The 12,437-nt window shown below is 32.4% G+C and overlaps 1 non-coding gene across 1 annotated transcript; it reads right to left on the reverse strand.

Annotated features, from left to right (window-relative positions):
- Window positions 1–825: 825 nt before the first annotated feature.
- Window positions 826–929, reverse strand: LOC132069036 (U6 spliceosomal RNA). Its single transcript, XR_009417607.1, has one exon. It is a non-coding gene; the product is annotated as a U6 spliceosomal RNA (small nuclear RNA).
- Between the last annotated feature and the right edge of the window lie 11,508 nt (window positions 930–12,437).

Below are 12,437 nucleotides of genomic sequence, written 5' to 3' on the forward strand. Positions count from 1 at the left end.
ATATTGCTCTTGGTAGTGCAAGAGGTGTTGAGTATCGGTCTTCACAGGGATGTGATCAGAAAATCCTCCATTTGGATATAAAACCAGAAAATATCCTTTTAGACCACAACTTGAACCAAAAAGTATGCTATTTTGGCCTAGCCAAACTGTGTTAGAATGAAACTAGGGGAACCATTGGTTACATTGCACAAAAACAACAATCCCACAATTGGCTACATTCCACCATAAGTGTTATCAAGAAACTTTGGTAAAGTTTCTTACGAGCCTGATATTTACTGCACCAGAAGTGTTATCAAGAAACTTGATATTTATAGCTACAGAATGCTCTTGTTAGAATGGTTGGTGGAAGATGGATTATAAGACGAATAATCACAGCGAAGTGAATTCTTTGGGGTGGATAATATATACAGACATTTGGAGGAAGGGGAGGAATTAAAGATTCGGTCCTTCAGATAGAGGAGGGGGAAGGGGGGGGGGGGGGGAAGGAGACGAGAGTCATCTCAACTTGTCCCCAATCCATTTATGGCTACTAATATGCCTAAGTTTAATGCAAGTCCTCATAGTCAAGATCTAGACTTTGAATAACACTTCAAAGTCGATTGTACAATGAAAAGCAAATCATCATATCATCATATCAAACCCAGTGTAATCCATGATAGTGGGAGTGCAGAGAAGGGTAAGATGTACGCCTCCCACTACCAGGTAGGGAGGTCAAGTTTCGATCGACCCAAGAACCCTCCTCCTTTATCCAAGCTTGGGGGGCAATGTGAGCGAGCTCACACAGGTATTTTGTTTCATATATTAGTAATCAGCAAGCTGAATGATAAATATTTGGACTATTTCTCGATTTGTGTGTGTTATCTTAGCGTTGAAAGCATGTTAATCTTCTCTATATCATTCCAATTTTATCGTATTTCCACAAAGGGAAAGCAATAAGCCGAATGATAAATAGCCGAATGAGTTCAAAGAAGCTGATGCATATGATCTCAAATGGACTACAATATACTCTCTGGTTAAAAAAAAGTCACTTACCATTTGTACACACCAAGAAATACTAACTCCTAGACAAAAATAGGTAATTTGACTAAACTACCCCTAATTAAATAGGTATTGAATTTGGTCACTTAACACTTAATAAGGGCAAATTTAGAAAAATAAGGTTAATTCTTTCTTGATTTGGTAAGTAGACACTCTTTTTTAACCAAAAGATAAAGACTAAATGGACACTCTTTTTTAGCGAGAGGGAGTAATAAATAAGAAAGTTTCTACGACAAACATACTCGCCCAAAAGAATAGTAAGTTGTTCTCTCAAATCTTTATCCAGTACTATTATAGAAATAGTTGGTTCTTATAAAGGCGAATTTAGAATTTTAAGACAATGGATGCGGATTGCAGAGTACCAAAGCGCACACTATTATATAGAGCTAGTGGATGCAAAATTAGTATAAGTACATATGTATAAATTTTTTAATATATCTAAAAGTTATTCAACAAAGAATTTGGACCAATCTAACCAGGGAGAATAGAGAAGCTACCTGAGCATCTCTACTACTTTGCTCATCAAAGGGCGTATTATAATTGTGTGGAAGAAGGAAACACTGTAAAAGTGGATTGAGTCGAGCAAGTTACAATTCATCCAGTCTTATACTTTCATATACAAGTCACATATAAAGTTTCCATCAGCAAATAAGAAATTACTGGAGTAAAGGCAAATAAAAGCATTCCAGTAGAGAATGAATAGAATTCAACGCCAAAGTTTCTATTCGTGCAGAAGAAAATAAAGAACAACAACAACGAACATGAGAAGGAAAACCCTGAAGAGTTCACAAACAAAATTAACAGAGAATGAAACAACATAAGCTATGAAGCAAGACTTGACAGATAGCATTAGCCAAAACCTAGTTGCACTGATTCAAACCTTGTATTTGTCTTAAAAATCCATTGAATATGTATAGATTGTTAGTTTCGAACCTAGTAACTTGAAAAGATCAGAATCCAGAATCCATAATCTTCAAATCCTGGCTCAGTCTCTGACAATACATATCAGAACGTAGTGTTGCAAAGCTCAAAACTAAATAGACATTGACATCATCCAGACAATGGCAGCTTGCTAATATGCAAATAAATCCAACCACAAAGCGCAACCTTTCATCTCAGTACAATGATTTAGCTTCTACTGATGTCTCCACTGATCAGAAGGTCACTAGTCCGATGAGCAATTCTGCTGCTCAGAAATCACATCTAGGTGTGGATGCTATACAATGATGAAATTACAAACGAGAAGGGCGAAGAATGTCAGGAAAATGAAGGAAGTACATCGCAAGAGCTAATGAGAATGAAAGCAAGTAGAGAGAGTCAGAGAACTCAAAAGCGCAAAGTTATATGAAAGAATGACATTGTTGATGAAATTCTTTCTTGAGAAGTATGTCGATGCAATATGTAGCAGAATTGTTATATTTTAAGGGTTTTTTTTTTTTTTTTTTTTTTTTTTTTTTTTTGGAAACTGAAAAATAAATATTTTAAGGTTATAAATCATCTGTTCTCGATAGCGATCTTCTAAATTTTTCTCCAGAAAAAGAAAAGCACCACTCACAAAGCATAAAATGTAATCTAGATTCTCAATTGCGACTTCATGGTAGCATTTTTTGTGAAGGATAAGTGAGAGGATTGAACTTTTATACATTGCAAATGCTGCTTAAGAATGCGACAAATAATAATATGATGAGCGCCTGAACTTCAGTATACAAGGCAGAAATCACTAAAAAAAGGAAATCATATGAGAATACAGTGGAGAGGTGCAAAAGCATCGTAATGAAGAAATCGCTTACCATCATCTTTAGTCTTTCTTCAAGATATGAACTTGGAAATAGTCACATCCAAAATTTTCTTCTGCCTCTAGTTTAATCTTCAGTGCTGAATTCCCAACCGAGATGCTACAGTTGATCACTTTTATCGATCTCAATACGCAATTATCCACAAGGCCAATCGGCATCTCTTCAAGCTTGGGACAACTTTTTATAACTAGCGTTTCAAGCTCAGGAAATGAGTCATCTGAGCAATTCTATTGGGTCATAAACACATGATGTAGTTTCAAAACTCTGAGTCTATCGAAACATGTATCACTGAGATACCAGATCTTTTCCCCAATAAAGTATATCTTGGATAATTTAAGAGTCTCAAGGTGTCGCAGCTTTGTAATACTTGAAACTATTTCATCCGTTAGGAAAATGTCACTGAGGGACAAAACCCTTAGACGTGAAGGGAACATCTCCAAACTCATCAATGCAGAACCTGAATAATTAGGAACATCTCCAAATTCATCAATGTGGAGCCTGAGTTTTTCAAGATTTGGGAACTTCCCCCAGTATTTCGAAGTCATGTCAACCATGGACATATAGCACATGCCAGGAGTCTTCAAGTTATCTAACACAAGAACTGGAGATTCTTCAAAATTCACTCGCTCATCATCTTCCCATGTAATGGAAAATTCGCTTATATCCACATGCCTCAATTTTTCCATTTTCCAAATAGCAGCTGATATCATTGTAAAAGATGAACGAACCAGCAAGGTCTGTAGATGAAGGAGGTGTGACACCCACTTCAAATCAAATACTTTCACAAAAATTGCAAGGCACCTCAAGTGAGCCAGTGACTGAAATGCAGCAGCCCAAGAATTGTCCAAGTAGATATCCATTAAATGCAACACCCGAATACATCCTAAGTCACTAAGCAAACGGACGAATACATCCTAAGTCACTAAGCAAACGGAAAGGGTTCTTACTATTCAATATACTGAATTTCGGATGAACAATGAACTCAAGAGACCCCTGACTTTCTCCAGAAGACTCCCTTTCCTTGGAGTTGATTCTCATAGTTTTTTGTATGTACATGCATAACCTTTTTGAATCTACTGGTTGACGTGGATTATATGGCACTATGAGCTGCAAGAACTATTCTTCTGTAATTTTTCTCAAGCAAAATTCACGCACTTGGTCAAGAATTATGCAGCATTTCATTTCACAATTAGCTCTTCTTTTAAAAACCATTACTAGGTTCTGCTAACAAGATCATACAAGAAACTCTTTGATGTTTCTTCTAGATCGAACGTGTAAATGTTCTGCACAAACTCCTCAGCTATCCACCACTTCAGCAGATCAGAAACTGGAATTCATAAGCCGTAGGAAACAATCCCATGTAGAGAAGGCAAGGCTTTAGATTGTCCTCTAAACGGTCATAACTTGTTTGTATCATCTTCATACTCTCTTCTTCTAAATAGGAACTCATATTTTTTGCAACATCAAGCCACAAATTAGGATCTTGCCTTCCATTTTTGAAATTTTTGCAACAACGGTGATAATAAAAAAATGCACTCCCTTACATTTTTTGGCAACTAATGGTCCTACACTTCGTAGCTCCAACGGACAGCTCACTCCTTGAAATACTCTCTTTTTCAGTAATTCCCAACTCTCATGATCACTTAGAAGTGGAGGCCTTGAAATACTCTCTTTTTCAGTAATTCCCAACTCTCATGATCACTTAGAAGTGGAAGCAAATAAGGATCACTAAGATCCCTGATCTGCTTAGCCAAATCTACATCTCGAGTTGTTACCATTATTCTACTTCCATTCCCTTCCTTTTTTTTTTTTTTTGGTAGCAGTACTTCCATTTCCTTCCCTTCTTTTCTTTTTGGTAGTAGTGCATCCTTTTCCTTCATTAAGAACAGATAGTCACAAGTCATTGAATGCCCTCTCTTCCCATATGTCATCCAATATGATGAGAAATCTCTTTCCCGTTAGACTCTTGTGCAACATTTAATTATGCTATTATCATCATCTACAGTAACATGCTTATCTCCCATAGATTGTTTTAAAATCTCAAGTAACAACTCTTTCCGATTATATATTTGTGAAATGGTGCACCACATTCGAACATCAAAGTGATGAATAATAGAAGGACTATTGTATATCTTTCTAGCCAAAGCTGTTTTCCCTAGTCCAGCCATTCCGACAATCGAGATAACGTCCAGGTCCATTATCCCTGTTGTCAAATCTTCAATTATAATTTCTGCATCGTCATCAAACCCCACTAGTTCTTCATCAACTGATGGATAACCATGTAGGGTGGAAGGCTCTGTGAGAGCAGGAGTTCTTTCACAGATCTCAATGTCCTCCATATCAATTAGCTCTGGCCTCTTTTACGATTCTTGGAAGTAAAATCTACCTATATCATAATTGATAGATCTGTCAACCTCCATAAAAGGAATGAAACAAGAATAAAGCAGTTCAAGAATCAATAACTTAGAGGAGAACACCAATAATATAAATTAAATTAATGTCACAAGTCAAGTCTTATGTACCCACAGGACAGCAAAACAATAAAGGTTCATCAAGATGAATAACCCCATACCACTCCCTCCCACATCCCAATTTATAAGCTGCACCTTAATCTTTCCATTAGGATGCTCCATCTTTTATTTTTCTTAGACTTAATTAGTGCTAACAGTTCTATATCAGAGTGGAAGATTTTTTGTCTTAATATATGCACATATAAATATGTCAAACAATCAATAATTTTGCAAAACATAAAATTTTAAGAAGCCTCTAATCTAATATGAAAATCTCCAAGCTAATTTACTATTTGAATTTTTTATCTTGTCCTTGGATTTCGGTTATTATCTGTTGTGTCTTGTAATTCGACTGTCATAGAATTTTGTGGTAGTTACTTTATCATTCCTTCTTTCCAGATTGCTTTGTCATGCTTTATTTAATACTAGTCTCTGGAAACGTGAACGCACGTTTATTTCAAAATACATATTACAAAGTTTGTATCACATACGAAAATTTTTTAAATACTGCATATAATTCCAAACTTTCCTTAGAAAAAAATTAATAACACGTAATCTGAAGTTTGCAAATTTTGCAATTATAGTGCTACTTTAGCGACATTGTAGGAGTACTTTTTTCAGCAAAAAACAGACAATACTTTAATTTAAAGACAATTACATACTCGAACACATGTAAAAACATGCATATAACTATCAGAACCGAAAACTAAACCAAATCGATTAAAAAAATTGATATTTGTTTGGGTTTGGTTTGGTTTGATTTAAAATTTTTAAAAACCGATAATATTTGGTTTGGTTTGGTATTATTAAAACAAAACCGAACCAAACATATAAATTTTATATACAAATTTTTATAATTATATATATAGTACAATATTAGTAGTTTTTATAAATAATTTCAAATACTTTGTATACTTCTTCATCCACATTTTATTTATCTCTAATAGGTTAATGAACTTACACCTTAATTAAACTAATTTCTTAAAAGAAAGCCATGAATCCAAACCCATTTATTCAAAGAAACAACAATGAAATTTATCTAACATTTTTTATATTTCTTATAAACTTTATTCACATGATTAATACTTATAAGTCCTAAGACATTTTCTCCATAATCCAAGAAAATTATAGCCAGTACAATAGAAGGGTAATAATGAATTATAAGTTGGAAAAAAGATGAAAAATTCTTCCCTAATTGAAGGGGGGAAAAAAAGAGAAAATAACAATTAAGTTTCTTAAAAAACCCAAAAATCAAACCAAACCGATGGTTGTTTATTATATTTGGTTTGGTTTGGTTCTAATAATTTTAAAACCGACTAAATTGGTTTGGTTCTGGTTTTGGTTTTAACTAAAAATCAACTCAAACCGAACCATGAACACCCCTAAATATAACTAATAAACGCAGTCCTACTATGCATATAACTCTAAATTTCTAAAAAACCACTCCTACTATGCATATAATTTGAGGAGTACTTTTTTCGGCCAAAAACCGACAATACTTTAATTTAAAGACAATTACATGCTCGAACACAGGTAAAAACATGCATATAACTAATAAAAGCAACTCTAAATTTCTAAAAAAACCACTCCTGCTATGCATATAACTTATATATACTCTAAATCATGTTCAAAGATACAAAAAAGGAAGTTACATAAAGATAGTTTACACGTCTACATGCATAAGGTGATGATGTTATAGTCCGTGGTACTCATTTGTCAACCAACAATACCATACCTCTGTTTAACGGAATCATAACAACTCACGAAATCTGCTAAACCAAAAAGGCATCCTTGAGGAAAATGAAAACTATTTCTTGCCTTTATATATTTTTTTTTTTTGGTTGGTGTTCTTTGAGCTTCTCTTTCACATATTTATTGAATTAGCCTACATTTAATTAGTTAATGGAGTCTTAAATTCTACAGTTTTTTTTTGTATTAACGAAGAGGTTGGCTACTGAAGAAACGAGTTACTAAGTTGTATAGAAATATGAAATGTGAAAAGTTAGAATTGTAAACAAAAATAAGAAAATAAAACGGATGACTCATATTAATTGTATAGTGAATACTTGCTGATGTGGCCATCTTTGATGCAACAACTCTTCGGCTAATTTGAGATAAAACTTCATAAATTGTCTGATGAAGAATTTAGGGGAGGGCAAATGAGTCAATCAATTTTTAAAGAGTATTTTCGTAATCTAAATTGAGACTTAAGGGCTTCCCATATGATGATTTTATCATGGCTTCTTTACTTATGTTATTTCTTTTCCCTTATTGCTTTGACTTGCTTTTCTTTTTGAGAAATAGCCTATCCGAAATGCCTATACTCTACTCATAAATAGTAAAGCCTCCGTACTGTCTCACCCTCTGCCTCTTGTACACCACTTTTCGGGATTACACTGGGTATATTGTTTTTTTTTTTTTTAAAAATGTAAAATATATACAGTTGAATATTTCCGGAAAGGAACACTACTTTTTAAGTAGTTGGTTCCTCAAATCAGTATGTGAAACTAGTTAATTTACCCGCGCTTCGCGCGGTCGTAAAATTAAGACTTAATTTTATATTTTGTATTTTTCTTTTATGTTTCCTTCCTTATTTCCTACCTGTTCATTTTTTCAGATAAATTAAAAAATAATAAAGGTATGTAATCAGTGAGATTCCCGACATCCTATTTTCAAGATTCATTACCGCAATACAAATTAACAATCACATATATTAAATAATTTTTGCTTATAGATCAAATGTTCTCTGAAGTTAGATTCAATCAAAGCATCTTCCTTAATTGTAAATCCTCATAATAAAAATTATAAGTAAAATAATTTACCCTTTTTATCGTAAAATCTAGACATAATTTCAAATCTAATAACCATAATAATTATTTTGTTTCATACGAATGAATATTCAACGAACAAAGCAAGCATATTATGTGATTATGAATTTACAAACTGTACCGCTCCATATTCACTAATTTTCAAGAAAGTAAGATAAACAAAGATGAAACAAACCTTTTGCAAGTCTCCAACCCAAATAAAAACTATTGTACACTATATCAAGGTAATTTCTATTTTTTATCTTTCGAATAACCAAAGTATTGTTTGCAAGGTTTTCACCTTCAAGTTCTTGTGTTAAAGGCCTTCCTTTTTATCTGTCAAAATTGACTTTTTATATTTTAATTTTTTCCTTTTATGTTCCGCTCCTATTTCAGTTTTCAAAGAATATATGTTTGTTTTAACAACAGAAATTAAGAGAGTTAAAGAAATAACTTTTTAACTTTTTTAACATTATATCTTTAACATAATTTAACTAAGAGAGATAAGTGAGTAACTTTTTGAATTTTTTTAACATTGAATATAAACAGCAAAAAGGCCAAAAAAAAGATATCATTGCGTGAAATGAAATTATTTGTTTGCGAAATTTAGTCGACACAGAAAAAGAAGAAAAACAATGAGAAATATTAAATTTGCATTCTCATCTTCTTTTAACATCTACATTGTAAAATCCCTTATTGATCTAAAACTTCTCCAAATACACATAAATAACAAAAACTAAATATATAAGGTAAAGATACGTATAAAAAATAAATTAGAAAAACAAATTCAAATAGAAGAATTGTGTTGATCTAACTAATAAAAGGTAGAAGGAAATAATAGAGCATTCCAGCATAACTCTTTGTCATGCTCTTTACTTCCACACGTCCCCTCCCCTGGAAAAGAACAAAACAAATAAACACATTAGATACAAAAGATTTAAAAACAGAAAAGATAAGATGTAGCTAGATTCAGAAAAAAACCAACATAACATTTTTGCAAAAAAGGAAGTACACCGAAAGCAATCAAAAATGACACATAGCTTAGAGCAAAAAAGATGATTAAGCAGACTTACTAATATACTATCTTTGAAAATATTTGTCTACGCATTCCAATTCAAATATTTCCAGCATCTTGCAAATTATAAATAGTTACTTGCAAAGATATGAAAGGACATAGATATTACTATCCATTATGTAGTCTAGTTAATTAGAGAAGTGGGACAAACCGTTTAGGAATAAGAAGACAATGAATGTGTTATTAAGGGAATGAAATAACTTCTCAGTTTTTTAACATGGCATATTCAACAAAGTTAAGAGAATTTAAAAAGTGACTTAAGTTTTTTTAACATTGAACAAAAATGATAAAAATAGGAAAAAGGTCAAACACAAGAGAAAAAAAATAAATGTGTTCTTGGACAAAGAGAGGTGTCACATCACTCTTTTTTTGCCTAACTTTATAATATATATATATATATATATATATATTAAAAAGTTAGTTGTTAAATTGCCACACCAATTTGATTCAAATTTGACCACACTTATGTAAAAACCACCATAATCTCTATTGCACAATTTTAAATTAAGATAAACTTTGAGAAGAAAAGATAGAAATGACATTAAGCAAGTATGTATGTATATATATATATATACATACATACAATAAGATCATTTACACACTATTTTGTACAAATGGCCAAATGGGATAAATTCATATGACTATTTAGGTCAAATTTAATAATTTATGCTTGCTTAATGTCATATATATATATATATATATATTGCTACACCAATTTGATCCAAATTTGACCACACTTATGTAAAAACCACCATAACCTCTATTGCACAATTTTAAGTTAAGATAAACTTTGAGAAGAAAAGATAGAAATGACATTAAGCAAGTATATATATATATATACAATAAGGTCTTTTTGCCACACTATTTTGGCCACAATGGCCCAAATGGGATAAATTCATATGACTATTTAGGTCAAATTTAATAATTTATGTTTGTTTAATGTCATTTCTATCTTTTCTTCTCAAAGTTTATCTTAATTTAAAATTGTACAATAGAGGTTATGGTGGTCTTTACATAAGTGTGGCCAAATTTGGGTCAAATTGATGTAGCAATTTAGCAACTCTCATATATATGTATGTATGTATGTATATGTGCGTGTGTGTGTGTATATATATATATATATAGATTATATTTACGTTATTAATGATCAAAGTAATGAGAAAGGAAAAGTGAGTATTAAAAAGGAGACAATAAGTTAATACTCACGAGGAGTGGAGAAAGGACGTGCGTATAAATGAAATTAAGGATACTCTTAATAATAAGGAATGAATAAATAAGGTGTATTTAATTTTGTTTTCCAGATTTTCTAGACATCATATAAGGGGACAATGTCAAAAATTTGAGAAAAAAGATAAATACCAATGGAGGTCATAGAGAAGTGTCACATCACCTTGTCTATGCATTCCTTTATATTATATATAGACTAGTGAAATAGCCCGCGCTTTGCGCGGTCTTTATAAATTTAGTTGATATCGAAAAGCTAAAAGTTTATAACAAAATTTACAAAATAGATATAAAATATACATAAGCAAAATATATAAATCAAATGATCAAATGTATAAGAAAAATACATATAAAAAGGAATAAAAGTGTCTCGTAGTTCTAGAGGAACAATCTTTTCATAGGAAAGAGAAGCTAAGCTTCATATTATAGGGAAAAAAATATATGTAACATGAGTCTTCTAGCTTGCCTTACTATTTATATTTTGTTCACAAATAATTTATTATTAAAATTAATAACCACTATTTAGTTAATGTATCTAGAGGTAATTTTTATTCATAATTATAGATACATTTGGTCTCAAAAGAAATAGAGAAATTTAGTCCAAGAGAAAAAGACAAGTTTAAAATAAAAAGTAGCAAGTAGAGGAAGATCTAAATCAGAAAAAAATAATCACTCGTCATTGTTAAATAAAAACATAATAAACTAATACCTTCATAGAAATCCCACATGCAATAAGGAAAAATTGAAAGTCCATAAATTGATATAACAACATAATGAAAATTATGTTCGGGGAAATAAGAAACAATTTAAAATTGAAAGTTCAGAAAATAATATAACGAATGAAAATAATGTTCAAGGAAATAAGAAATAATAGAATTCATCATCATATTTTTTTTATATTGCGTAAGATCAAAATTACACGAATATAAAAAGATGTAGATTAAGTGATCACTATAATAATCTGCATTTGTATTTTTTTCTATAGTAAAATCATTCGGTATCCGATATCCGTTCACCGGGCTAATTTGTATTTCTGTGAATGTATTGTGGAAGACCCTTCAATGAAGGAGATGGAATTTATATATCCCGTACCCACCCGATTCCTTAATCGTAATAATCTACATCGATTGCCAAATAAGAAAGGAGTATACCGCTCCAAATTCTCCAACTTTGCACAGAAAAGAAAAAAAAAAATAAGTACAAAACTTTCTAGTTTCTACATTTTCCCACAAAGCTATGAGCCACACTTTTTACAATCAAAAAATTCTTAGCCCGTTGAAAGCATACAATATATTACATGAGGCATAGCGTTCATAAGGCTACAAATGTTAGATTCGATTCCATGGCTAATTTGAACGAATCTCTATATGAGAAAACCCTAAAACGAAAGAGAGAAGAAAATAGAGAGAGAAAGCGTCACTTTCTTTTATTTTGTCCAAAATGAATTAATTGAAATGTGTAGAAGGTTCTGTGATTACAAATACATTTTGGGCCACGGTGTTCCCGAACTGGGCCATCAGTAATTAAATGAAAGCTGGACTAATTAAGTAGTGGGCCTATTCGGCTGAGCTCCATTAGGCCCGACACCCCCCCCCCCCTCAAGCTGGAGGGGGAGGCCACTTCAAGCTTGCAAAGAAGAGTATGATGAGTAGGCCCTGACAGAGATTTTGTCAATATCAGCAAGTTGTGTTACACCCCTTTTTTGGGCCCCGTGCGTAGGTACGTAGGTTTTTATTATTAAAGGGTTTTTCCAATTGAAGTGACGGTTTTGAGTAGGAATTAGTTATTTTACAGAGTCGCCACTTGGAATTGAGTTTTGGTGTTCCAAGCCACCTTATGAATCCCTAATCAAAAGGTATTTCTTTTATTGTAATTGCGGGGGGGGGGGGCAGGGTAAGGAATTCGTTGATCGGGAGAAAGGTGTTAGGCATTCCTCGAGTCCGTGGTTCTAGCACGGTCGCTTTATCGTCTTATACTTCGCTTAAAT

This window comes from Lycium ferocissimum, chromosome 8, assembly GCF_029784015.1.
Source record: "Lycium ferocissimum isolate CSIRO_LF1 chromosome 8, AGI_CSIRO_Lferr_CH_V1, whole genome shotgun sequence".
NCBI classification, from domain to species: Eukaryota; Viridiplantae; Streptophyta; class Magnoliopsida; order Solanales; family Solanaceae; genus Lycium; species Lycium ferocissimum.